Source organism: Solea senegalensis, linkage group LG16 (assembly GCF_019176455.1).
Source record: "Solea senegalensis isolate Sse05_10M linkage group LG16, IFAPA_SoseM_1, whole genome shotgun sequence".
NCBI lineage: Eukaryota > Metazoa > Chordata > Actinopteri > Pleuronectiformes > Soleidae > Solea > Solea senegalensis.
In genome coordinates, this window is record NC_058036.1 from 11,919,314 (window position 1) to 11,946,469 (window position 27,156).

A 27,156-nucleotide genomic window follows, 5' to 3' on the forward strand; every position below is an offset into this window, starting at 1 on the left:
CGTTTTCAGCGGTTGAAAAAACGACCTATATGTACGTTTCAGTTGGAGGACAGGTTGCATTTAGAGCCAGAGGCTGGAAAGGTAACAGGAGGTTTAGAAAACAAGTGTTTATCTTGTTTGAATGGTTTATTCTAACAATTTATTGAAACATTTAGTCATGCGTGTGTGCTGCTCGGGCCCTAATAATGTGTCAATATTAGTAATCAAGATCGTCTATCACGTTGACTTATCAGAGCAGCCTATATACACCCTCCCTTCTTACTGTTTTTTCTCTGTATCCCTTTCTTGCCTCCTTCCTTCCTACCTGGATCTCATTTTGGGTTTGCTCATGATTTTCTTTTTTACCGGGTATATTACATTTTCTTGTGCCTTCAGGTCAATGTGAACAGTTCACACAGAGCCAGTGATTGCAGGAGATGAGGTTCAGACTGTGACATTCCCCTCAGGAACCAGGCTTGGCACATTGTCCTTGTGGAACATTCTGCCAAATGACATCACTAGGCAAGGAAAATATTACCTGTTTCGCAGGTTATAAATCCCAGGAAACTGTAGAGAATAATGAGGGTCAGTTGTTTGTTTCGTTGTCCGCCATGGTTGAGGAGATTGTAATATATTTTACATGGAATCAGTTAATTTGGGACTCAAGGTACTGATTCAGTTTAATAATGGTAGGTGTTTGTTGCAAGGAACCATTTATTTGCAGATACCCTGATTTTGAACATTGATTATATTTGCACGTGAGAAAAGATTGTACATTCCTACATGAATCACTTTCAAATGCATTCACTTATTAGAAAATATGACATTGAAGGTGTTGTGTTGTCTTTGTCATCATCCCAAGTTCTAAAATGTTCTTTATGACCTTTAGAGTAATGATTCACCGGAAATGTACACATCGTGGCTACATATTTGTCTAACAAATTCAGCCCTTGTCTAGAATGATTAATGTAGGGAGAAGTTTGTAAAAGGCTTAAACAATACAACACATGATGTGCAGGTAACTCATGCAACTCTTGGTGTGGGCCCATGACATTGTGAGGTTGTATGTTGAAATAGCACTGAGATACTTACTCATTTAAAGTCAGATTTACAAATATATGAACCCCAAAAAAGTAGCGTATTCACTATTCAATTGGCAGCATGCACAATGACTACTAGTGTTCCTTTGAGATTGTTTGAGACCATGATGTTCTACATCCTGAGGCGCTCTATCAAATGTCTAAATGTTAATGATGAAAAACGAACATATTGTTTCATGTGATTATATAGGATAAACATCACGATGTATGTACAATTCGCAGCTTGTTACCCTAACATTTACAGACTTTTTGTCCTTACAGACTATTGTAATTTTTACTTTTGCATTTGACCAAATACTACCCCACTGGCATCTTAGCATTTCATTTCAGCCTGTAAATAAAAAATACAGCACACAGAGACACAATCAAAGTTGCTGACTCGACAGTTATTTTCTATAAACAGTAAGCTACAGTCATTAGCACTTTATCAGGAACATCTGAACATCTATGGCCAATCATCTGGCAGCAGTCATAATGTCATAGAGTCATGCAGGTCAGATACAGGTCAGGAGCTGTAGTGTAATAATCATGTGAAATATGAGAAGGAGGAAAATGTGTCAGTAAATATGGCTGTGGCATGATCTCTGCCAGAGGGGTGCATGAATGTGTGTGTGTGGGTTTCTCCAAAACTGATGATCTCCCGCACACCAACAGTCCCAAGAGTCAGAATGAGTAAACACAAACAAAAACAAACTGTAAGCAGGAATTTAGATGGAGATGTCTTTACTGAGAGGTCAGAGGAGATTGTTCTGTGACAGGCATAAAATCTGAATGTTCAACATGTCGCCTTGAGGCAGATGATCCACAGTAACAGACCATATTCAGGTCATGATTAATGGAAAAGGGCATGTTTTTGAGACACTGTTTTGGCCCCTTGATGCTTTTCTATTGTGGTTTGAAAGTCACAGCAGAGCTCATTAATGTTTCCGACCTTGTCCATCCCTTTATGTGCAGTTGTGATTCACTTATCAAACACTAGGAAAGAGCTGGTTTACCCATTTTAAATAATATTTGGTGTTACAGAAATGGCAGTCAAAACATTTGGCGTCACGCGCAAATTTGCTCTTGTCACAATTTACATGGTAAATTAAGTCCCAATCATCTTTAAAAAGTGGGTTTCCATCAGCTTGTTTTTATGCACATTTCAAAACATAAATAAGGTGATATCTCAAAAACAACTCTAATATTTACCAGGGATATTAGCGAGCTAAATAACAAGTTATTATCCGTAATGAATTGAGCTAAAATCTACAATAGAACAAAACAAATCACTCTATAATGAAAAAGTGAAAGTGAAAAATATGTGACCATCACATATCAATATGTCTAACTTGGTCCTTGAGGGAAGCGAGTTCTTGATGTCTCACTCTCCTGTGGTTTTGCGTCTCCAGTCCATCACATCAAACACAGACTAATTGATATGCCAAATAAAGATCTTCCCAGTCCCCCTCCCTTACACACACTCCATCCTCTATAATAGGAATTTTAATAATAGCCTATGGAATATTGATGTGATCTCAATATGTCACTCCTCAACATGAGTAAGTGAAACATGTCTCTCTGTGGACTGCTGATAGTGATTGTATTACATCCTAATGAGCTGGGACTATTTGATTTTGAGGTTGCTTTGATCTGTGTTGGTTTTTTTGCAATGCTATACTTCTTAACAATGGTTCTCAAACTGTGGTACGTGCACCACCAGTGGTAAGTGAACTTCCTCTCGTTGTACTTGGAGGAAATTGGACTGGTGAGGAGGAGGAGGATGAGCTGAGATGAGAGCAAATGATTTTAGTGGGGATAAATGTGCTGTCCTGTCCAGTACCCAGGACATGTAATATGGTTGACTGCATGCCTTGTGGTGTCGGACAGATTTGATATGTGCAGGACGAGTCTGTGATACTCGGAACTGCAGTATTTTTATTTATTTGTTTTATGATTATGTGTTGCTGGCAGTCGGACGGGACAGGGGGTGGACTGACAAGGGGATGGGGAGTGAGAGAGAGAGAGAGGGAGAAAAAAGAAGAGAGAAAGAGAGCGAGAGGGAGAGAGAGAGAGAGCAAGGTGGACAACAGTATAATGCATGGGTTAGTACCATTGAATTGAAATTATATTAAGTAGACATTAGATAGTATTAAGTATTAAGTAGTAGAACATACCTGATAAGACAGAACCTCGACAACTTTAGGATGACATTAGTGTGTTAGTAACAGGTTAATAACGTTAACCAGTTGAAATTATTTAGCGTATACAGAACATACTTTCAGATACAGTTTCTATCGTAATACAGTTTCTATAGTAATTGTTAACTACCACATCAAGAGAGTATGGTATGGGCTTACAACAGTAATATCAGTTAAGTTTAATTTATCTTAGCGTGTTAATGTGTGTGTGTGTGTGTGTGTGTGTAATCGCGCATATCAGTGTATATGTGCAGGGATTGTCATTAGGTGTGATTGGAATCAGAGTGGGGGACCGTGCCAATGTCCGGCCAGTCCCCAGCGACGGGCCGAAAATCATCCAGGCGCCTAGGGCACCCATTAGCCATACAGGGCAGGAGAGGCCCACAGTCACCACCCCCAGGATAGCACCACTGTATTTTAACATTGGTGATTATGGTGCTACTGAGACAGCTCAATATTTTCTCACGTGGTACTTGGTATACAACGCTTCAGAACAACTGACTTATATGTTTGAGATTAGGACTTTAGATTGGCAAAGAATGCATCCAGACATATCCGTGTGAGACCATTTTACATGACAGAAAATTGCTTGACATCTCATCACATCACTGTGCCTTAAGCACTGACCTCAACTGAATTGAAAGAATCAGCTCAAATAGTTAGATGCGGCATGATGGTGGAGATGTGATGGCACAGTGACATAGTTAATATGTTTTTGAGGTGAAATTCTTACCCGGGTGGTAGTGGCGTGTATTAAAAGTGAAAAGTGTGCATTTAATTTTGTGGATGGACAAAAATGTAGAGCTTTGTAAATGATGTAAATCACAATCAGCTCCCTGATTTGATCTCATCAGACTATCAGCTATGGATGGAAAGCTCAGTTGACACTTTCAGTTTCACCTTGTCATTGGTCTCATAACAGGAACCCCACCCCCATTTTATCCTAGAAGTACATTTTAAAACTTGGCCATGTCCAGTGTATGCGACCGAATGGTCATGTGACACATGTATTTAGCTGTGTTTGTCTGGAAGCAGATGGTGCTTGTCACTTCCTGCTGTGCTGAGGTCAGTGTGGGGAGTGTCGGGGTCAAAGCACAGATGCCAATGCGGGAGGTAGCTGATTGAGCTATAGCTACCACACGCACACACTTCTTACTGCATTAGCATGGAATATTAGTGGCAGTGCGGGAGAATTATCATCACTTTTTACTCCCTTCTGTGCTGATCTTTTTTGTTCAGAGGACAAGGTCAAAGCCTTTGTTTTAGATAATAGATGGATGTGGATATGGTTAATGTAGGCAGCTAAAACACTGCCAGGTTATATACACACCATGTATTGGACTTAAGCAGAGGGCAATGTATGGTTTTATATGAATAAAAAACAGTTAGTTGATTGTGTTAAGAATTTCATGTGAGCGATTTGAAAATGCCGTTTAGCTTGCCAATACACCGTCCTAGTGAATTATTTTAACTGTGTCTATGAAAATGTAATACATTTTTAACAGTAATAGCAATGATATTACAAATATCTTGGTCAATATAATCTTGACATGATTTTTCAGATTTTTGCAAATTCTCATGATCCTCTCCATCGTCTACATTTACACCTTTGACACTTTCCGACATCAAGGGCACATTACTTCCTATGTTGGCATGGACATGTTGGACATGGGGTGGAAATCGCACACATTGAGCTGGTATTGGTTAATGTCACTCCTCCCTCAGCATCAACCGATTCCTGGAGCTCACATCAGCTGCTCAACATATATAGTGTGAAATAATGCTTGGACGCACTGCTGAACATAGAATAGAAATCTGTATTGTCAAGAGACTCAAAGGCCTAGTTTCTCCGACTGGATGAAAATATCACTGTCAGGCACATGACCTACTGCAATCAAAGTAATATGTCATCTCCTTTCTTCTGAAAAGTATATATATATATATATATATATATATATATATATATATATATATATTCAAAAATTGTCACCTAATTCAAAATTGTCTATTTAGGGGAATAAAATATGGAGTTAAACAAACTAGCAAACTGGAAGGCATGGCTGGACTATTTAGATAATTTTCTGAGCAGTACTGCAGTTGTGATTTGATTTATGATGCGTTTGTTTTAATTTCAGCCTCAGTTCCACATTCACTCTGGAATAGATTAAAATATGATGGATCACTGCCACACAACATCTTCAAAGCAATAAGAGCTAGTATGTTGGATTTAGTGAAATAACGGCAGACATTACAAAAGGACCCAATTGTTCAGCTCAACTGGAATACAAAGCTGGGCTAATAGCTTTATAAAATAAACTTAAATCAATTGACATTTGTCGTGAAATGATTTTGTTTTGTGTGGGTAATTTAATTAAGCAGTCAATTGTAAAGTGATTATGTGATGAAGTGTGTTTGTGTTGCTGTTATGACAAAACAAAGCAAAAGTTAGATGTTTGCATAAGAATAATCGATATGTCCCTCTGTATTGTGGATTGTATTCAAACTTGCTGATGTAGGAGAGGTGTCTGTGTAACAAAATGCTTTTTTGTCTCCTCCTCTGGCTTAGCTTTGATCAGAGAATGTCTGAGTGTCTCGATCCCCGAATAGCTCAGCCTCCTACAGAGGCCGTTTTTGAACTTGTCCCAAAACTGTCACCCAGGCTGATGAACAGTAACACGGTCCACAGGATCACATCAGCCCCTGCCTCAAAGATCTAACAATGGCTTGGCTCTCTCCTCTTCATTAACTCTCCACTCACCTGGAGCTCCCTGATTTGTTACTCCATGTTCATATGTCTCAAGTGTGGATGAAAGTGGAATCCAGCCATTTTGTTACATCATTATAATGAAGTGCTGGGAGGGCAGATCATGCTTGGGGATTTGTTAAGTGATCAAAAGACTACACAGATGTTTGATGGTCCAGATACTGGGGACAAGGTGAGCATACAGTGATGTTTCGGTGATGTTGTATTTCTTTTCTTTAACTTTGTATCATCTTGAAACATAATAAACAGGTTCAATACTTTGAACTTTGAATTAGGCCTGTATCTAAAGTACAAAACAAAGGGCACTATAAATAATCCATAAATTGTCAATAATAATCCATCCACATGAATGAAACAATTTGCAATTTGGCCCTAGCTACAGTCACTAGCTGCGCTTTAAAATGACCAATCGACATAATATAGATGGCTTTGTTCCATTCTGCTTCAAATGCAAATTTTTGTGTGCGCCATTCACGTCATTCGCACCCTGGGATCACTATATTTGTGTGCAACATCATCAGCCGGTTGGCCGGAGCCTGAATGGTCATTGACTTCTTTGCTGACCACACTCTCTCCTTCTTGTTTTTGCCCCTGTACATATAGCAACTTGTGGAGTTGGGTGTACAGCTCTTCTTAGCTCTGCCAATGCTAAGAATTGCTAGTAAAAAAAAACTTTAGAATTAGAAATGCATTGTAGATCCTTAACTAAACATGTGTAACATCACATGAAGTAGCTCTACAGAATCTTTTTTTGAAGAGATATTCAGTTTTAATTTTTTTTGATGAGGGCAGAGGAAAAAAAAACATGGACAATAATGTTTAAGGTATATAAGTAAATATATTTCATAACAGGGAGATGGTTGAACCTATGGCTAATAGTCAGCCAAATGGAAAAATACCAAAAAATAGACAGTAAATATCCCTTCTGTTAGCATCCTGTTGTTGCTGACAGGATTTGGCATGCATACTTCTCATTATCTTATATCCTAGACCGTTTGTGATATCTAGAAAATTCAAAAACTAAGCAACGAACCAATCCCTTGAGAACAGATCAAGGTCTTATGTAACGTAAAATTGCCTGTTAACAGCTGGTTTGCTAAGGACATCCTGCAAAAGTCAGTTTGTTTCATGCTGCTGGACCATCTTTAGTTTCATACAAGGGCAAACTATTAAAGTAGCTGATTTAATTTGGATAACAATGTAAAACATTAGTGCCGTTGTTTTTTTTAATTACTCTTGGGGCCAAGTTCCAACAACGTACAAACTATTTGGATGAAAACAATGGCCTCAATAAAGCAATCTAATTCTAGTTTCAGGTTGTAGCAGTTGCTACATAAAGCTGGTGTGTTTTTATTGCTATCCAGAACAGGAATGAATAGCTTAAAAAGAGCAGTGCATTATAGGATTTTTATAACTTGGATGGTTTTCCAAGTTTTTACAACTGTGAAACCAGCCCTCACTGCCAACTGCAGCCGGATTGTTTTTTTACTCCAGCCCATGACAATATTAAATGTGTTTAGTGACAAAACTTGTCAGCAAAAAAGTGTCCCTTCACAATTTCCTCTCGTGTCTCATGCACCTGTTGAATATTATTTTATAGCAGACACCATCATATTTTATGAAGCATTTTGTGATTTTTTGTCAGTGTCTCCATGTAGACGTTTCATCTTCAACCGTCTGAACTAAACGTTCTTCCCTCATCGGTCGCTCTGACCACCTCTGTTTGTTGGCGCTCCTCTCTCCTGTCCTTTTAGTAAATTTAAAATCTCTCCCTCCGTGATTACAAGTCATCAAATTCATCCAATTTTAAAATGAAGAAAAAGGGCAGAGGTTATTAAGCTAAAGTCGAATATGTAGGTTGACTATTTTTTTGTTTTCTCCAGTGACGGTCATCAAAAGTGTTGAATAAGGGTTGACCAATAAGTAAAATGATGTGTACACTGTCCTCCAATTCTGGAAGTGTCCTCTAATGAGCTGAGTGCAAAAAATAATTGGAGAAACAGCCATCTTGTTTCTCTTTTCTTCATCTAGACTTATATTTATGTAACACATTCTAATTAGCAGTAACAGACTCCATGTTGTCAGCTGTTGTTTGAAATGGCCCACAGGAAGAGACGGCAGCAGAACCAAAGTAACACACTATGTAAGTGCTTGATATTATTGGTGATATTTAAAATAACGCCCAATATTGGCCTCCAATAATTTGCCAGGTCGATAATGGCGACAAAACCAGAGAATATTTGAGTGAAATGTTATATTTAAAAATAAAAATAATTTCATCCACAGTGGCAAACCTGAAACTATAACAAACTGAAACCTGATCTATGTCTTGGCAAGTTTAAATGAGTAGCTCCACTCTGTCTGTCACTGAGCTGTCAACCTGCTATCGTTAATCAGTGAACGGTGGACTGAACGGCTCCAAAGAATCTGGGGGTGATTGGATTTTATTTGTTTTTGCCAGTTGACAAAAATGACTATAAATATATTTAGGTAAAGGCTGATTAAATATAACCATCTGATTGGGGGAACTATGATGACAGTTATTTTTAAAATAACACAATATGGGCTACCTTTGCTCCCCCATTTGAAAACTGCGGATTCATTTGCTCCACTTCCCTTACTGCTCAGCCATGTAGAGCTAAAATGGGGCAACACCTTCCTCAATTTGTAGACACTCCGGCTCTCCAAAACCTCAAAGGTCAGCATTGTCCAGATGGTTTCTTATTATTCAGCGGCAAGGATTCACACTTTGGTGTGCAAAGAGATCTCCGAAGACTTGGCCCAAAAAAGCTAATGAGTTGGTTGTTTAAAATACTGGTGCAGCCGAGCAATGCTGTCCTGTGAAGAGAAACACCATATGCACAAACAGATCATTTAAATCTGTTGTTACATGATCTTGTAAGGGCCTTGTCATACTTGACACATTCTGTGGCAAGGTGTTTGGTTGTTTTGTGAGCCCATGTACACTTTCAGTTCATTCATACTTGAAGCGTAACTAAACCCCCTCTTCTGAGGCTAACTCCACCCAACGCTTGCTTTTGAAAAATGCCAAAAACTGGGCAGGGAGCTGAGTGAGATAGGTGGAGGAGGAAGAGTGCGAAGCATTGAAGAGGGTGTGAAATCTGACACTCAATTGCGTTGTTGCACTGACTTGTTTAGGTCTTGCAAGACATATCATCTTTGCAAAAGTCAACAGATTCTATTACGTTTCCCTCATAACTTGCAGCGCCATGCAGTTCCCACCAATGTTCTACTCCCCTTACTACATCCAAGTGGGTCATATCTGAGACTTGGGTCATTCCTGGACCTGTTAAACTAGGCCATGTTGCATAACAATAACAACATCTAGTTTTGTCGACTGTCTTTGGGAGACATTGCATCTGTCAGAAATGTTCAGTTTATTTTGCCATTAGGAGGCTGGAATGAATGTTTCACCACTTTAGTTGCTTCAATTAATGTTTAACGATATGACTCGACCGCAGCATTAGATCAGAGTTGATGTGTTACTGGGGCTAAACAACTTCACAATGCATGATCCTACACATGGGATACAGAACGCTAAAACCAAATAATACTGGGCACCCGAGCGTTTAGGAAGGTACACATTAACATATATTTGTGAATTGATGTATTTAAATGTTCAAAGCCAATGTTTTTATTTGGCTTTGCTGTGTCGTTGGGTGCGCACATGGGATAGTTGATGATGCGCGTATGGCATTAATATGCAAAAATGGCCACTCAATCCATGCGGAACATTATGCATCTAGAAACAAACTACTGCGAGGAGAAGGGAAAATGCTAAGTGGTGAGATGAACAAGAGAAATCCAATTACTCAGGCATAATTACACATCAGGCCTTATGAGGGACAATCATCATCAAACACTGATTGTGTCATCTCATCAACTTTTTGCCAGAGGAGGATGCAGCCTGTCAAAATGTTTAGTGCTAATGCTTTTCAAACTTTAGGGTACAGCCAAGTTTTTCACAGCGACTTACTAAAATTGTCCCAGTGGCTCCATGAATAGGCTCTGTATCGTGGCTAATGCTCTCATATACGTGCTTTTGACACTGTGTTGTCATGGTAAATAAGATTGAATATAACTGTAACACAGGAAAGACCTTTGCAGGGTTATTTTTTCGATGAACCACGTCACAATTCCCAGTGTGATCCATTTTCTCGGTGTGACTATTGGACATAGCCAACAGAAAAGACGAGTATGAAACTGGTTTTAGTCATCGTTGATTGGGATAAGATAAGATAAGGTAACAGTGCCACAAGCAGGATGGATATCACGGACTAGAAAATGCATTTCTGAATCACACGAGAGCCGTCATCCTCTCAGACACTTCCAGAGCTTCATGTCAAATCTGATCTTAAACATGTCAGTGTTAACCCAGCTTCATGAAGGAAGAAAGGAAGGAAAGGAAGGTTATTCTTCATACAGGCGTCATAAAAACAAGCTTTATTAAAAACTATCGATCGAGGAGAGGAAGACTGCCAAGCTATTTTCTGTAATTCACGGAGGAAAAGTGGGCCAACAGGGTATCTCACTCTCAGCTTTCTGTTGTTTTATGACCTGTAGTTTCTATCTCACCCTACTGGGAAAAAGCCCAAGGGTCCTCTGTGGGAGACTGGTCCTGCTGACAGTTGTTTAAAAAAAAGAGCCATTAAAGATTTTCACTATGACGGCTCTTGAATGGGAATTTGCTTCAATGCAATACAAGTCATTTTATTGCAGAAACATCCAACTAATAAATACAGAAAACCGCAAAACACTGTAGTTGAAAATTGCTGACTCTAGATTCCAAGGTAACGTTGATGACGATGATGATAAATAGTAATATTGTAGAATCGGAAAATAAAATAATCAATGACTCATTGTTGCTAACTAATGAAGACTGAAAAACAATAGTTGGGAATCGCTGCCTCAGCCTCTTCAATTATACGAACAGTAAACCAATACTTGGGGAATTGCTGACTGAATGTTATATTTCCATTGCTCATTCACATGAAACAATCATTCCCAACTAATAACAACAACGTGAGACAAACAGTACACATAAATACATCTGTTCCAGTGTTTCCACAAACTAGATGATTACCTTTTCTCACTTTCTGTTGGCCCAGTTAAGGCAATTATAATTACCTTTTTGGCAGGATTTAATTGATCAATTAATTGACACTGAACAATTTGTCAGTACAGTATGAAAAGCAGGAACATTACTGGTTAAAGAACATACGACTGACACTCCTGGATGTGTTCAGAAGTGAACACAGTGTGAATGAATCATCAAATGCCACCTGAAGCCATTTTATTTTTTTCCTGCACAGTAATTGCACCATGAGTTGGCTGTGCAGGGTACTGTAAGCTCTATGGGAACACTTCATTTTGTCTATTGTTGACTCTCTCTTAGTAATCAACATGTATTCAGTGCCATGTCAACAGAAAATCAGTTGACACTTATTCAACTGATAAATGACATAAAGTTGACAAACTGCCAGTAGAATATAAGTTGTGCTGTGTATCTAACCCTACACAAAAATGCCTGTTGACTAAGAATACTATTTTTGCAGCGGTATCAACCATCATGTAACAACTTCCCTTTTTAGTTGAATATCCACTTCTGAATAGTCTCACTTTTTAATACGTTTAATACATTGTTGACAATGTGTTTATTTTCAAGTAAACCTCAAATCATAGGTGAGTTAACAGTATCTAACGAAAGTGAAAACCAGTTGATAAACTGATGTCAACTGATTATCTGTTAACATAATACTGAATACCTTATATTAGAGTAACATTTGACACCAAACTGTGCACCTTAACCTTAGCAGACAGGAAACAGTTGCTGTAATCCAGCACTATACAATTTGCATCTGGCTCACTTTGATAGTTTAAAAATCATACCATGTGTCATCAAGAAGTCATCACTACACTGTAGATGGGCGCATCTACAGAGGTGAACACAGACAGCTTTGAACTGCGCAGCCCACGCTGGCTGTTGTTTTTTTGAGTGTTAATGCAGATGTCGCCGACAATTAAAGCTTCAGTCAAAGCTCATATGAGTCACATCTGCAATATATTCATCACATCCATCTAATGTGTTCATTACTTCTTATGAGTTGCAAGTGATATGTGTGATCATCTTTCATCACATGTCATTGAGACAATTAACCACATCTGCAAACCAGTATGTGTGTGCTCATATTTCTGAAAAATTAAGTTTGTTATTGATAGGTCTATGAACAGATGTATTAATGTGGAAATGAGTCTGATAATAATAAGAATATCCGCCGATGAATAGTGTGTCACATAATATTTCTTGGAACACGTGAGAGCAATTGAACAATACCCGTCGTCAATCATACTGGTGTCCATGGATGTGTCGTGCTTTATCATCTATTTTCCTCTAAATGTGAACATTATTTACAAAACTGACACCATGTCCCATTGGAGAGTACCTGCAAATAGTGATTAAATCCATTAACTCCTCTGGAAAGTTTTTTTTCCTGATGTTATAAATCAGTTATTGAGCACACTTTTTACATGGTCTATGGTAAAAGATGTATCCAACACACTCTCCTCCCCACACTAGAGGTACATTCAGAGAAGCTGTTAATTCAGCCTCGTGTCTAAGCACATCAGAAACCAGAGGATTAAAGGGTAACTATACATAGTCTTTCAGTCAGTGTGTGGATTTTTGTTTATCCACGTGCCACAGTGTTCCAAAACAGCAAACTGGAACTCTAACCTTCAGTCCACTATACAATATGTCCCGTTGCTGGCACCAGATGCTCTGTAAATCATCAGGTCTTGAGTCACTTAGTATGAATCACATTTCTAGATACACTATTAGCATCATGCAAACAAACTTGGTATGATGTAAATATTGATTGTTTCCTGGAGAATCAAAGAATAATCCCATGGCCACTCTGACAATCTTTTTACCACCATCCTTAGGTCATAATCATATCAGAATCCGTGTGTCTTTTTTACCTGTATACATGCCCTGAGCATTTACCTTCATTGACATACGCTGCAATTAATCAAAATGCAATCGATTTTGAACAGTGTGGCTGCTAACGTGTGCATGACCCTAGTCATGTCAACAATGCTATATGATCAGCTGATCATTAAAGGGGACATATTTTGCAAAATCAACTTTTTAACCATTTCAATACCTATATTTGGGACTCTGGAGGCCCTACCAGTCGCCAAAGTGTGGAAAAAGAATACTCAGTCATGTTTTCGTAGTCCCGCTTAGTGTAAGTATAGGCGATGAAACACTCGATGTTGAATTCGCTGCGCTTATGACAGCAGCATGCGCATTTCACCACGAATGTTACCGCCCCACCAGTAAGTTTACTTGGAGAGCTCCACTTTAGCTCCACCTTGTCCCTGCGAGAGTGCAGGCAAGGGAGGAAGAGCGGTATTATGTCAACGCCGAGGGACAAGTGTGCTGTTGGTGGCTGCACAGTGGAACACAGTGTTTTACACAAACTTCCAGCCTCAGAGGATTTTATATATGAAGCTAATGTGCCGGATAAAGTCAGCAAACGTGTGTTTGTGTGTTCGCACCACTTCGCATCAGACTGCAGCCAGACTGTGTTTTTAACTGATTTACAGTTTGGCACTGTTCGGCTCGATCCTTATGTAGGACGTCTCTTCCTGTGACAGCACTCTCGCTGTTTTCTGCGCACAATGCCATGTTGATATTGTCAGAGAACTAGTGGAGGGAGGGGGAGACGAATAGAGCTGTAAAGCGCTGTAAAGAGGACAAATCAGAAACCCCCTGGAAGAAGTGGGTGTGTGTTTGCATGTGTCTCATTTGCATATAAAGGGACCATGCACGAAAACCGAGCGTTCTGAAAGGGGCGGGTTTAGCAGGGTTATTGAACTGCTATGATGCTTCATCCTTATGGTATTTTGACCAAAGCATGTCACAGACATGTTCATTAGGACACCAGGGAACTATTTTAATGGGGGAAATAGGGTATAATATGTCCCCTTTAAAGCAGTGGAGCCAAAAGGGATCCCATCATCGTGTATGGGAACATTTGGAAAAATGTGGTTTCTTGTGTTTCCAAAACACACCTCAGGATATCAGGATTTAACAGTTGACAATTCATTTAGTAATTGATTGTTGCACTGATTATAACAAAAGACAAAACAAGTGGTTTAATCGGGTTTTATTTTGTTATCTCTTATACATTCAATTTTGTAGATGCAGCAAAGGGTAGTTTGGTTAATATGAAATTGTGGCCTAACAGATGCCTTCCTGTTGTCTTGGGATCATTTGAGTAAAAGAGCTTGATGAGCGATTGTATTACTTTAAGTACTGTAATGAGAGTTACATCATTTATTTTCTTTCGTCTTAATCTCGCCAGACTACTCAGTTCAGTTAATTGCACTGTATAGAAAGATTATGCACACATCAGACTAATCTAAAAATCACTGCCAGGGCTTAATCATGTGCAATGATTCTCTGCCACAAAATATGATTGCATGAATAGTGCTGACATACAGTGACTCAGAGAAAACAATAAGATGAATCATCAAAACAGAAAAAATAAACATAATGGATTAAGTTAACACAAATGTCTTACGGGGGCTGAATCACATCAAGTGACAAAACTTGGGTTGACAATTTTTGATTATGAATTATGCAAATGACCATGTACTTACTGTTGAGATAAGGGCTTTCAGATGGAGCATTTTGGTTTTCTTTCATCATTAAATAAGAAAGTTCAGTCATATATAATATACATTTTTGAAGTAATAAAATGTTCAACAAATCAGGCTAGAGATGATATATTATAGAAAACCTACTGACAAACTTTCAGAATGCAAATGGGCATGAAGTGCAAAGTTTGGACAGTTAAAATGTAAATTAATTAGTCATACCAATTATGAATGAAATTGCAATCATAATATCTGTCAAACATAATCACAATATGACTTTTGTGACCATATTGTGCTAATGGAGAATAATAATGTTATTTATTATGTAATGTGTTAATTTAGTGTGAAAGTGTGAAATATTGATACAAACAACCGACAATCTCAAAATGTATTAATGCATGATGTTTCTGTCTGCGGCGTTCTGCCATAATAGAATGATAAACAATATGTGGAGATTGTTTAAGCTTAATCAAAATGTAGCAAACTGAAGAAAATTGTTTTTTTAATCTTTCGATTTGTTTTATTATCTTTTGAAATATTATGAGAATAAATGTATTCATTCATTCATTATTTAGGCAAAGGATCAGCTGCAACAAGTGGAGGAACGCAGAACATTTTGTGAAGTCATATTTTGGTTTAGGCTTCACAAATAAAGAAATACTTAATATTTTGGCTCATCACCCCCACATTATTATTAGCATCTGTTTCGAAGAAAGAATCACACAGACAGGAAGTCATCATCTCCCTGGTTACATCTCCCTGCGTGCTATTGCTAATTATTATAATTATCATCAATAATATTGATGATAATAATAATACTGAACATTACTGAATAATAATAATATTACTACATATAGTCAAATAATGATAGAAAATATTATTATAATTCTCATAATATTGCCATTTAATGTTTTTCTCTTCAGTTTAGCCCTAATACTCATAATAAATCTCATGTGACTGCTGACTAAAGCTTTGTATGTTTCATCAAAAGTCCCACATCATGCAAACGTGGAGAAACTACTCATTTGCCTCATCAGAGGCACTCAAACTCTGCTGATGCTAAATTTAGTGTCGGCCTTGTTTCTCCATTCATGTCTCTCTGGGGTGTTTGGTGGTATTTTTGCACATCAGCGCCTTGTTGTTGCCCTCGGCAGCTGGTTCCTGCAAACAGAATGTAGCATGTTATCAACAAACATGACAGTGTCATCAAGGAGAGGAACTCAGGAACTCGGTCGCGTCTCTCTGACTGACAGCAGTGGGACTGTTTGATGTATTTTGAAGAAGCGAAATTGATGAGATGCAGACAGAGGAGCACATCAGCCAGAAAAGATGAAATATGCCCCGACATCAAATCACATCGATTGTCAGACTTTTTGGCATTGTTTTGCATACATTTAGTTTACAAATGATTAATTTATGACATCAGAAGATCCAAACTGGTCTTCCGAAGCAGCAATTTCCTATGAGTCAAAGATGGGACACAAAGCAAGAGCCCCACTGAGGGAGTGTGGGAAAGTGAAAGATGAGCCAAAGGTACTGTCTGAGGAAGATTTGAGTCAACAGCTGTAATCCTGGAGTCAAAGTGGACACAATGATATAATATCCATTGTACTTGGTAATAGTTGACCATTGTTTGATAAAAGTAATGAACCGCTCTGCCACTTTCAAAGCCATAAGTTAAACCAGCCTCTTCTCTTTAATTATATTTTTTATTTTTTTTAGTGATGAAAAAATGTCCACAGACATTCAAGGTGGCAGGCATTATATATATATAAAAAAATATGAGTCACACAGAGAGCTTAGCAAAGACAATATAATTACCACCTACTGTCAGAGTTACAGTCATTATAGCTAACACGCTGAAACCTTTAATTTCTTCACGTGCAGTACATGTGGCTCAGGAGGACAAAGCTGTGTTTCGGTGCTGGTTCCCAGGACGAAAAAGCAAGAGTTGTCTTTATGCTCTTTGGAATTTAGTGTAAAACAAAAAAAAAAAAAAGTGTGTATCTCCTTTAAAGAAGATTTCAATGAGACGTCCAATTGAGCGCTCTAAAGGGAAGTTACTGAAATTGCAAAACTGCTGTCAGCAATTACCTCCTTACACCATGTCATAAAAGCGTTTGATGAGGAGGAGCATGTATTTACGGACAAATAAGCCTCATCTCACAACTGCCTCGATGTGCTTTTCGGGCTGGTAATTGGATAAAGTGTCAGAATATAGTGTTATTTAACGAGTTTTAAAGCTGCAGTGTGTAACATTTGATTGTTTATTATTGCATGTGCTATTATTTTGCCTCTGTTTTGTCCTAATGAGCAGAAACACTGTAATAGTATGTGCACGCTGTGTCCTGTAAACAGGCTGTGTTAAGCAATACTATCAGAAATGACTGAAGGAGCGTTTGTGTGTGTGTACAGCAACAGCACAGTGGCGGGCGGGGATAAGAAGCATTTATCCCATAGATTTCGAGCTGTGCAATTTTACAGTGGTCTTACGCCATCCTGTTCGCTGCCATCTCACAACTACTACTAATAATTGTATTTAGTGGTGCACATTTTAAGTATTTTTAGTGTTTCACAAGAATTCAACTTAAACAGAGAAGACAAGCACATTCTAAAACCAAGGGGGAAAATAATAATGAAGCCATAAAGACATATTCAAAGATTAGAATGGGAAGTCCAGGTAATAAAAAGGTTGCTTTTTAAAAGCAGTATGAAGTGTCTTCCATAGCTTAGTTTTAAGATTTTACAGTGTGACATTGAGTAGGTACTGCAAAGTTGAACTTAATTTCCCACTCAGTTTTAACAGCTCACTAATATATTAGTCTGAATGCATCAAACGTCATTGCGTTGTAAGTTGGGTGTAGAAAGTCTTTATTGTCATTGTAAACATGAAAATATTAAGAACGAAAAGCTTGACTTCTTTTAAACAAGGGTTACTAGCATAACAGCAACATGACAAGCACAATGTCACTGTTGCCTCCATCTGTCTCGACATACAATGAAACACTTCCTGTGTCACGGGAAAACACAACTGAGTAACACAGAGGGCCGTGTGAAGCTGATGAGCTTAATCAGCGAAAATGTGTGAACTCATTTGACAGTGCTTTGAATGTAACAGACATTTGTTTATAGATACACACTATAGTTTCAAATCACCTGCATGATTTTCAATCATGACTATATAACCAATAATTAAGGGGCATTTAGGGGGAAACCTGATCACAACGCGAATGAGGTGACTCCCTCCTCCCCAACTCCCAAGAAACCAGCAGTAACAAACTAAACAAACCATTTTAAGGGTTTATTAAAAACAGAACACATTTTAATCTCTGGTCTCCAAACACAGATTTTTGCTTAGAACATTTCAAAATGGAGAATACTTACAGTATATTTTCCCTATGGGGGACTGTGTCCAATGAGGCCTTCACTTTGTTTACTGGTACCAGCATCAAAATGTCACAAGTCCCCTCGTCACAAGAGATTAATCCTGACAGGAAGCAGCGTCTACTCACACGCTGTTACACTGAGGCATTTAGCGAGTGACATCAGTCCACAGTCATTTTATTTGCAAATCGATCAGCTCACAGTGAATCCATCTTTAACTCTACTTGGACTGAATCCATAAATGTGACAAGATTTTACCATGATGTGTTTTTTTTTAATGAATACTAGTTTTTCATTTAATTATTAATTGTTATTATTTAATTTTTTTTTAAATAGGTTATTACAAAATATTTCTTAATATTTGCTGCACCTACTACAATCAGAACGTAAAGGTGAATGTGAAGGTTCTCAAATCAATAATAATATGTTATTATTGTTGCCTGATTGAAATTAGCAGGGAGATATTGTGCACTCTGTTTTTTTTTACCGTTGTACCAGTAATAACAACATAGACAATGTCATTTGAAATGAGTTACCATGTTTTGCCAGCGACACAGCCGATTTCAGCTGATCAGTGACGACACGCTGTATTTGTCCTGTTTCACTTGCCTTTCTCCGTTGCTTAAGGAGCTTAAGGAGATTGGTCGATCCTCAAGCTCTGGCTTCTCACTTACATTGTCCAAATGAGGCTTGTCTGTGCTAAAAATGCACAGGTTACTTATTACAGTACAAGAAGTGAACCAAATTCGCAAGTTTTCAGTGACATTCGATTAATGCAACTACTTCTAAATGGTATTTTATTCCCTTATGTGTAGCACTTCCTGCTTCCTCCCCACCATGCTGGTTGTTTATAACATGTTTGTAATATCAAGCTTGACTAACTGGTGAGAAAAAAAAAAGAAGAAAAAAGCCACACTTCTTTGCTGTCAGTGGAAAAGGAGTCAATCGCATGCCAACAAAACAACCATCCCGCCCTTGTGTATATGAATGTTATGTTGTACTCTTAACTGCTACTTCCTTCTTAATCCCATGCATTATTATGCAGCAGGCATCTTTTCTTTATATATGACCTACATTCACACCCCTCATTATACTACTTCAATCACTAAGATAACAAGTTAGCATGTTATCTAGAAGACGGTCATGTTTAACCCCATACCCTCCCAGGACATTTTAAATAAACTGATTTAAAAAGGAGAATTGATTCACAGTTCATTAACAAGTGTATATCACTTTGTTGAAACTGTATGATGGGTGATAACGTGTCATATTAAGATTATTTTTTGGTAGTTTTTGGATGTAATCCATTTTACAGTGTGCCTACAGAACAGAATACATTACAACCTGGCAGGAGACAAACATGAGCTTCAAGCTTAGACTCTTTATGTAAGCCTCATCTCAACAACCTCTACAGATCTCACAACAACGATTTTTGGAATTTGAAATGTGGCATTACCCTCGCATACATAATGCATAGCACTTGTGTACTTGTCATCAGCTCAAATATCCCGTCTTGTGTGCGGCACTGGAGGGCTCAACTAACACAGTAAATTACTGTATGCAGCTTCATAATATATCTTGCATGCAAATGAGTCTATAAATACACGGACTCATCTCTCAGATGCATCACACTCGCGGGGTGCGGAGCAGTGCTTTCTGACACATTTTACAGGATCTCGCTGGTTTGCAGCTCCTTGCAATGTCTCACTCTCATGCTCTGAGAGGTACAACGTGACTTTTGTGTCACTGACTGTCAGACACTCTGACAAAAGGCAAACACCAGCAACTACGCAAAATTTGAAATAAAAACGGTTTGGTCTGCATTGTTTTTTTTTTTTGAGATTTTGTCGGTACACAGATGAATGTACAGATATAAAATACAGCCTGCCTATAATATTTCAACCTAAAACTTTATAATACCACTTAGATGTGCTTTATAAGGTCATGTGACCAAACGTTAAAATTCCTAACAGCAAATATAATAGTACTTCTTCTGCCAAGCTTAGTATTTTGGCTTACCTCCACCAAGCTGGTCTTAAAGGTTGTTTCCTGGGCATTGTTCCCTTCCCTCCTCCAGCCACCTCATGAACTGTATGATGGTGGGCATTTACTCTTTAACCTAACCTCACAAGACTGTGTTCCTTGTGGAAGTCTGTGTTTTCGAATACTTGATAAAAATCCTCCCAGATTTAAAGCTATACACAGTTTTGGTGAGTGACATGAGTCTCTGAGAGTAGAGAGCTATTTTACACAGTTTAAACTCAATTATATCACGCTCAACTTCTTAGAATTTAGCATACATTTTACCGTTGGACTCCTCCATCCTGATTTAATTACATAGCACTGTGGAATAACAACATATAGCGTCTATTCATACTACATAAATAGCCTAAATTACCTTATTTTGTGACATGCATTCATGGTATGTTTTTCTTTTTTTATCAAGTGAGAACAGATGCAATGTGTGTCACCATTTTTCCTTTTTAAATTAGCTGAATTATTTGTTTCTGTGTTAACTACACTGTCACTAGCGGGCTGTTGCCACTGCTGTAGCCATTTATTTCCTACTCCGCTACTCGTACTTATGAAAATCTGTGAACATTCGTCTACTGGCAGCTTCTCTGTGGCAAGCTGCTGTTAACAAATTGAAGTTTGGTTTCTAATAGCATTTTCTACAAACTACATATATTTGCTCTCTGTGCTGAAGCATAATCTACACACATGTCGAGCGACCGAGCATAGCATTTGCAAACTCATAGACATCCATCACTTGCTACAGATGCTTTCTCCAATCCTTGAAAATGTACTTTCAATTTTTAAACTGAGTGACAATGTTCAGCATCACAGCACTGTGATCTGTATTCACTAGGGAGTTGGTGCTCCGAGATTGGTTGCAACTGTTAAGCACAGTGGTAATGACTAAATGACTGATCGCTTGAGCCAGCGTAGCATTAATTCCTTTCAAACTGATTTCTGCTCAAACAGAGATGAATTATGAAGACCCACTCAAGCAAACCACACGATGTGTCAACGTTGATGCAGGGCTAAAGATAGAGCCAACAGCAGGCCAGGTTCCACCTCCCCTGCTCTGGGCCTACAGTGTCGTGGAAAACAGGGTTGGCTCAATGCGGAGGTGGTCTGAAAAGCTTCTAACAGCAGTTTGAATAGGTTACCTGACTGCAGTTACAACACATATTATGCATATGTGGCAATATAACTGAGAGAGCAGTGAGAAATGGTGTGATTTATTCAGAAAACAATGTTGTTATTGGCAGTGAAACAGCACGATGATTAGCGTTGACCAGACAAAAAGGAAACAACTCTGTGGTAGAATTTTAACCTCCTTCCTTGCAAAGTCATTCTGTTTCATTCTCATCCAACACCATTGACCTGACGTGCATTTCCAACCAGCTGAGTTGTGTTGAGGACGTGACTGGCTATATATTGTGCGAGTACTTTGATGCCATGTAAAGTCATCTTTAACATCTTGCTCAGTAGTTAAGGTGACCTTAAGAAGTCTTACCTTTTTGAAGAGATCGTTCATTAGCATTCAAAAGGACCCCCAGTCTACCCGTCCAGCACTTGGATCAAAACACTGCCAACAGCAGGGCAGAGGTACGTGCTTTGCATTCGTTCTAAACCTGTGGTCTTTGAGACATCTCATTTGCAGCCAAGGTGTCATGGGCAAGTCCCTGCAGATGGAGACTGAGACTGTCATGGTACACTACTGAGTAACATGTCAGGTTATTATGACAGGCAGAGAGAGAGAGGTGTGATGTTATTTGGGAGGACAGTATCACCAGTGTTTTGATGGTTCAGACAAAAGTGTAAGAAAGTACGCAAGGAGGATACAGGGAGCCGTGTAAGAAGCATCTTAGGATGTATGGATTTCCTCTCTCTCTCAAACTGTCACCTTGTGTACAAATTAGTGGCATCGAATGGTGGGACTGAAGACTGCAACACATGGGTTACCCCCCCTTCCTGTATACACATAATATACGACTTTGCCATAATACAAAGCAGGGTAGCAGGGAGGGTCAGACACTGCAGAGTTGCATAACTGGATAATCTATATGCAGTCCTATGACAACATACCATGGCTTCACATTAATCTCATGCCAATCAGCAGACTTTAGCATGTTATCATGTTCAAATAGAATCATATGTTATGCAGATCAACATACCCTGCCAGTGTTAACTTTTCAGCATTGTGACACAAGAATTTTGCTTAAAGCGTCAATGGTGCTAAGGCAGGTTAGTTGGCTGAATGGCTGCATTGTGTGTGTACCATCATGGCCTTTTATATCAAAATGAAATCCAATATTAATACTAATACAGTCTATTTGTCTTATTTTGTAGGAGCCATGCTCTTAAACTGGTTTTACTGCTACAAACAAGTTACACAACAAAAGTAGCTAATTGGTCCATTAATCTGACATGGCGGCAAAGTTAGCATTAGGACTAACCACTGAGGAATAATGTATGAATTTGAGTTGAATGAGTTTGAATGCCGAGGGCTGTTTTTCTTGTTCCCCCTATTCTGTTGACATTGTGTGAATGCAACATTAAGCGCAGCCTCACAGAGCTGCTAGCATGGCTGTGGAGTATGTTTGATTATACATATTTCGCTTGTGAGGAACACAACAAATAAAGACGGGCATAACAAACAGTCAAGATACATCATTTGGATACACTGTGGTCAACATAGCACAATATTTGATTTTATTAATTTTTTTTGCAGATCAAAACAATGGAGCAGTATATTCAACATCAATGAAACAGTCTATTAACTCGCTGTATTAGATGTTTAATTGGTCCTCTCTTTGAACTGACGTGTGGCTATGAACAGCTAATTACAATTTGTCTTGTAATAAATTGACTTTATGAGCACAGGCGCACATTACATTTGGCTGCAGGACTGCATGCGTGTGCTTAATTGAAATGCGTTGCCACCATTTTATGCACGTAAACTCATGTCACTTGCATGAGTTATGGGAGTACACGGCACGACCAAGGCCATACTCACCTGGAGTTAATGCTAGAGCTAACTATATGATCAGTAATGTAAGACTAAAAGCTTGCCACACATTTTCAGACATTAGGTAGTAACCTTTCCTCACTGTCTTTAAGCCACACACTCTCCCTTGTTTGCAAGATCCTGCTCTGTCCTGATCTTCACTTACAGCATCGGTCCTCCTTTGCTTTACTGAAAGAATTTAAATATGGAATGTTAATATTTGCGGAATGTCAATATTGTCTGTGCATCAAAAATAGATGCACTTTGACAAATATTTTGGTGAATAAACATCAGGCGGTGATGGTTTAAAAAACAACTGTTTTTGTCATGATTCATCAGTAAATATTTTCCTGAGGAGTTAATTAGTTAATAGTTTCCAGTTGCCTTCAAAAGAACATGGTGTTGATTTTCAAATTACATTACTATTTACAGGATAATAGATGATAAAGTATGCCACATATGAGTGTAAACCAGTATGACTGAATCACTGTTGCAGGTGATGTCGTGGCGCCATCAAATCGCAGATCTCAAGGCTTTAAGATTGGAGTTAATTTTGCAAATAGAACACTGTCATTTTGCAAATGATTTCCCCCCGAGAGACTGACGCAAACAAGGCAATTTTCACATCTCAGCATGTAGTTTCATATTTGATCATAATAACATTATTTTCACCAGGTTTACAGTGACTTATTTTGAATGCACAATTCATTCAGTGACTCATGTGTTAATAAAAATGGAGGCAAATTCCAAGGGCCCACCTGTGGCTTAGGTTTCATTTCGATATGTTCTCTGTGCCTCATATTAGACAATTAACAAGACTCACACTTGAGAATATTTGAAGCAACAGTGTTTTTTTTTTGGTGTGTGAGTGAAACTGTTCATATGGCAGCCCAGTTAAATGTACTGCAGTTTGTGTACTGTCTGTTGATTTATGGTAGGTTATTTTATTGCCATGTAGAATTGTGTCTGCGACTCCTGATGTTCTCGTCGTGAATGATGTAGCTTGACGTCCTCCATCCAACTTGATCGATCCCTTAATGAGTGCATAAATGACCAAGCACATCGATTGGTAAAGTTGATGCAATTTAAAAGCACAGCTTCATGCATTTCGCTTTCAGCAACTGGGGAAATCATTTATTTATCGGACATACATAAACATGCTCATTTTGTGTTTTATGCCAAGAAACTGACTGCAGCCAACATGGAACCCTGTATGGTATGTAGCCTGTACAACACATTTCAAAGCATTTCTTTCAGCCAATTACATTCTTTTGGCCCCTTTTAAGCAAGATCAACATATATTACATTTTAACTAGCTAGGTCTTCTTAAGAGGAGTAAATATAGGATACACAGAAATAGGTATGTGGTGATTGATTTATGCCAATAATGTCTTCGTATGCTCTTTGTATTTAACTTACTTTATTTTACGAGAGAGTGCATCGTTCATTGCATTATCATTGTCTTTAATATGCTTTACATCAATTTTTTTTTTTTTTACTGCGCCACGTTTCATCGTGTTACATCAACCATAATCTAGACTGGCAGCTGTTGATGACCTATGTCATTAATGCCAACAGTAGTGTGTCAATTATACGGCATGAAATTGTAGTGAATGCTCGTTGAACTTCTACAACTTCAAACAAGTGTTATATCCACCACCAGGCAGTGTGGGCACCTGTGTTGCTGTAGGTGGGTGAAGGGAGGGATGGAGAACAGCGCCTGCAGGCTCTGGCATCTCATTAAGCATATTGTGTTGTCAGAATCAAAGCAGAGGTTTTCTTGGCAAAAGAAAACCGCTACAGCCAAGGTAGTCAGGAAATCTCTGTGGCTTAGTAACACCCCACGCTACAGAACAAGCCTGTCAAAGGGATTTTGCGGGGGATATTCTGCAGCTTTTCAACTGTGACAGTGGCAGAAATCACATGGCATAATAGAAAGTTGCTTTATACATAAGTCTTATTTATAAATCCAATGAATGTACCAAGGACTGTGTGTACTCTAATGAGTCAGAGCAACCTTTGAAAAAACAACGTATATATTTTTGCTACCATAGTAGCAAACATATCAGTTATTTGCACCAAATTAAACTTGCGGTATCCATTTAACTTTAAACTTTAAAGATATAAATCTGCTGTTCATGTCCTTTAAAGTAGCCAGACCTTGAGGGAGGTGTCCACTTATCGGGGTCAGGGTCATGGGAAAAGCAGACACTCAACAGAGTCATTTCCACCAATTCTTCCAAGGGGATATTGAGGCATTCCCAAGCCAGCTGAGAGTAGTGATCTCTGCTGCTGAAATACGTCTCCAGGGAGGTGTCCAAAGTTAGCTCCTCTTTGTGAAGGAACAGTGGCTCTACTTTGAGCTCCTCTCAGATGTCCGAGCTCCTTAACCCATCTCTAAAGCTGAGTCCAACCACCCTCTAGAGGAAAAGTCATTACGGCTGCTTTTATCCACAATCTCATTGTTTTACTCATTATCCACAGCTTGCGACGATTTTTGAGCGATCTATACTTTTGAGAGTCTAGATCTGCATCATGAGGATGTCACTCCAGTCGGTCTGTTTCACCTCAGCTCATGTACAAGACCTCAAGATACTTCACCTCCTCTACTAGGAGCAGCAACTCCTCCTATAGCTGGAGTGAGCGTTCCGTCCTTTTTCTGGGTGAGAACCATAGCCTCACGCTTAGATGTACTGGTCCTCATGCTAACCACTTCACACTCGGCTGCAAACCATTCCAGTGCTAGCTGAAGGTCACCTTGCAATTTATGGCAGTGGCAACGCTGTCAAAAAAACACAAGGAGGCAATGGGTTGTCTTCCTGTAGAATTGAATCCAAGCATCGTCAGGTGGTCTTAAAGCAAAGTAGTGTCAGAGGGCAAACGAGCAAAGGACAGATAGAGATGTGATGTTTTATGTCCTTGGAATGATGGGGGCACTCTTATAAGTTATGGCCTAACTGTTGTTGTGGAACAGAGAGATTGTTTATGTCCTGGGTTTACAGGGTGAAAAGAAGAAGGGTGTAGATGTTTGTCAAGGGGGTTTGTTGATGAAGTGAGGAGATTCTTGAATTATTCCTTCCACTGCTGTGTAGTAGTAGTGCTTTTTCCTCCCGAGACACTATGGTTTGCCAGATTTTTTTTTTTTTTTTTCTTCCGTTTGAAAGTTTTCACATCTGAGATTTTTCCTTTTGCAACAACCAAACTGCGCATTGCCTGGCCCACATGTATCCATCATCCTCGTCTTAGATCGTGAGTGTCCAGGCCAAACAAGTTAAAGTTGCACTCGCAGCAATGAAAAGCAGAAGAACTTGGAAACAGAGTGTCAACCTGTTTTAATTGGTACAAAACAAAGACGAGGACGAGAAGAAAGCAGTAGTGAAGATGCCATTGTGAAAAATGACCTCGTTTTCTTTGTTCATTAAAGCACTGGCAATGGTGCTTCAGTTCTATTCTAAGAAGGTTTGTATCTTAAATGTATGTTTGTTAATCTTCTTTCTGTACCATGTTGGTGGTGGAGGTGGTATTTGATTTTGTTTTGCTTTAAATAAACTTGAGTCAGCTTGTGCAGCATGTAAAGTCGTGAAGAGAAATGTAAGGAAACCTCACCTGCTCAGCTCAGAGCAGATGTTGCTAAGTTGAACATCTCTGGAGGAAGCCTGCAGGCAAGGTTTTGATGAAAAAAAGTGCAAAGGGTGGCTATTTTCAGGGATTAAGCTGTTAGCTTTTCCATCATGCTACACCAGTGTGACATCGCACTTATTATCCATTATCACAGTGACTCTAATGTATTTGCTGTGTCCACAAGACTGCATCTTCACTTCCTTCACTTTTAGCCTTTTGTATGATTAAGTGTTCTTCCCTGACTGTCTGACTGACAAACAGAGACATCCGGGCAGATGCAGACTTCAAGAAAGTTAAAGTTCTGTAAACAGAGCACTAATTGCCTCACTCAGGCTGGCAACGCCTGGAGCTAGAAGAGAAAGAAAAATTGTTGACTTACTCTTTGTGTATGCTTTTATTTTCTCCTGTTATGACTAGAAGCAGCAG

At 38.8% G+C, this 27,156-nt stretch overlaps 1 protein-coding gene across 2 annotated transcripts in view; it reads left to right on the forward strand.

The window, feature by feature from the left end:
- Window positions 1-27,156, forward strand: part of LOC122783332 (leucine-rich repeat and fibronectin type-III domain-containing protein 2) — a 162,217-nt gene that overhangs the window by 60,767 nt on the left and 74,294 nt on the right. The window lies entirely within an intron of this gene.